The sequence below is a fragment of the Pteropus vampyrus genome, unplaced genomic scaffold (genome assembly GCF_000151845.1).
Source record: "Pteropus vampyrus isolate Shadow unplaced genomic scaffold, Pvam_2.0 Scaffold90, whole genome shotgun sequence".
NCBI lineage: Eukaryota > Metazoa > Chordata > Mammalia > Chiroptera > Pteropodidae > Pteropus > Pteropus vampyrus.
Genome location: NW_011888871.1, coordinates 103,340 through 105,728, shown reverse-complemented (window position 1 = coordinate 105,728; position 2,389 = coordinate 103,340). Strand labels below are relative to the sequence as shown.

At 61.9% G+C, this 2,389-nt stretch overlaps 1 protein-coding gene across 1 annotated transcript in view; it reads right to left on the bottom strand.

Moving 5' to 3' along the window:
• LOC105294592 (cAMP-dependent protein kinase type I-beta regulatory subunit) overlaps nucleotides 1-2,389 on the bottom strand; it is a 97,454-nt gene that overhangs the window by 15,356 nt on the left and 79,709 nt on the right. The gene's annotated exons all lie outside the window — the stretch shown is intronic.

The window sequence follows — 2,389 nt, the reverse complement described above, 5'->3', positions numbered from 1 at the left end:
GGGTCCCGGACAAGCCGCTTTCGACATAAAGGCTCATGTTTTATTTTGCCTGACTTTAACAGAAAAAGAGAAACGAAGTGAAACTGAGTTTTCGGTGATTTTTTTTTTTCCAACGCAAATAATCTTTTCTGAAAGATTTCTCTGAAAGGTGGTGAAAAAGACGCTGGTGCGGTCGTGGGGTTTTGTGCGCTGAACTGTCTGGCATGCCCACTTCCTAGGTCCCAAGGAGTAGAAAATGGGCGATTTGGTGCGGCCTGATTTAACGCACTGAATTTTAGGTCAGTCGATTCCCGTGTGGACCGAGGGCCGGGCGTCTCCACTTCCCACTGCTGGCCCCAGCGCACGTGACAAAGCAGCCACCTGTCCCCAGGTCCCACATGTGCGTCCAGCCTCTATCCCAGATTTCTTGGGAAATTCGTGAGCTGACCTCCCTGTCGCGTGCCGGTCCCCTGAACTGCGATCCAGGGCCAGCTGTGGCCGGTGCTCTCGGGGGCCGGAGCCCCCCTAGCTGCAGGCCACCCCTGCCGCCCCGACGTCAGCAGGCCCAGGGGGACGTGTGCTTTTCTCCCCGAGGCCTGAGATCCTCCGCTTCTCTGTGGAATGAGGCCGCGTTCTGCTCTGCCTCCCTGACCCCCGGGACGGGGCGCCCCTCCTCGGTGGGGTCTGGCTGGCAGCCGTCCCACGGTGGCCGGGCGGATGGCTGTGTCCTCCGAGGGCCTGATCGCCCCTTCTTCCCTGCTTCCCACGGGCGCCTCGCACCGTTCTGCCATGTCACTGGTTCCATTTTCAGTCTTGTCTATTTTTTTTTCTTAATTTGGAAGAAAACTTACGCCTCTACGATACTGTAACAGCTTCGTGAGCGCTACATCGCGATGGCCAAATTTCGCACAGGCAGACCGCCGGCCTGGGCCGTGTCCTATTTGATATGCGCAGGTCTCGTTCACACACGTTCCTGGCCATGCAAAACTCATCGCAAACACACGGGGGACGCCCCTTCCTGAAGTGACAGACTTTACGTTCCTTCCCCTTGGTCGTTACTGTAAAAACCGCTGAGATGGACATCTTCGTCCGTGTGTCAACGCCCTCGCGGGAGACGCTCGCCGATGGTGGAGAACCCGGAGCAGCAGCTGGCCAGGCTTCCGAGCCTCCTTGGTCCCTGACCTGTCTCCCTGCTCTCCCGCCCCCGCCCAGCTCCACCGCCCTCCCCCGCTGGACCCCCCGCTTCGTGGGGCCCATGCTCCTGACAAACCCGGCGTCGGGGACCGTCCCTTTTCCGGTCCCCTTCCTCCCGTGGGCTCTTTTCCGCCCGTAGGTCTCATGCCCCTGGCGGGTCTGACGCTGGCTGCTGTTTCTTTCTAGCTTGTCTGAGCTGTACATGGGCTTTGGGGGATGGTCCTCCCCTCTGGTCTTCAGTCTGAAGGGCGGGCGGTGAATCCTTCGCACGTCTGTGGCCCAGCGGTGGGCAGTAGGGACAGGCAGAGCTCAGCAGCCACCGTGCCGGGAAACGGCGAGTGTGCGTGTGGCCCACCACATGTGGGCAGGGCCCACGCCATTCCGTGGGGAGCCGCTCGGGACCCGGGGGGCTGCCCAGTCCTGAGCCCTCACCCGCGCCTGCCCAGGTGTGGACAGTCCCCGCCTTTCTCACTTCATCAGGTTATTGGAAGAGGAGGCTACGCCCCACTCACCCCCTACCCCCTCGAGTCTGGCCTGGGGCATCCAAGGCTGTGGCCACTGCTGCAGGCGCATGGCTGCCCTCAGTGGTTCCCGCAGTGGGGACACGCACTCGTCACCGAAGTAGGACAGTTCCATGGCCTAGAGCAGCCCTGTCCAGAACGGGAGCTGCTGCCAGGCGCCGTTCGTCTAAATCAGAGTGGATGAAGTTCCGACCCTCGGTCCAGCGAGCCTCAGTTCGCGGGCCCAGCACGGACACAGAGCTCGGCCGTCAGTGCGGGCGGGCCGCTGTGCAGGGCCGGCCCGGACGCCCGACCGCCTCGCGACGCAGCCGCAGCGCCGAATGGCCTTGCCGGAGGGGCTGTGCTGACTCGGGAAGGTCTGCGGACACGTGGCCCGTGGTTATCAGGCCCCAGGACGAGAGGACGGCACCAGGAGAAGCCACTCTAGGGAAGAAACAGAATCCGGCCGGGGAGAGCAGCTCGACACACTTGGCCACACTCACCAGAACGAAAAATGGACGTTCAGCTCCAAACTGACTGGCTGGAAGAGGAGCTGGAGGTAGTGACACAGGTGGAGGACGGAGACGGACCAGCAAAGCACACGAGGGGACAAGGACATGGGTGATGAGGGGTCACTGGTGCCCAGGAGAGGGGCGCAGAGGGCTCGGTTCTGACAAAGGGCAGTGCGTGTTCATGCACGTGCACACGTGTGTACA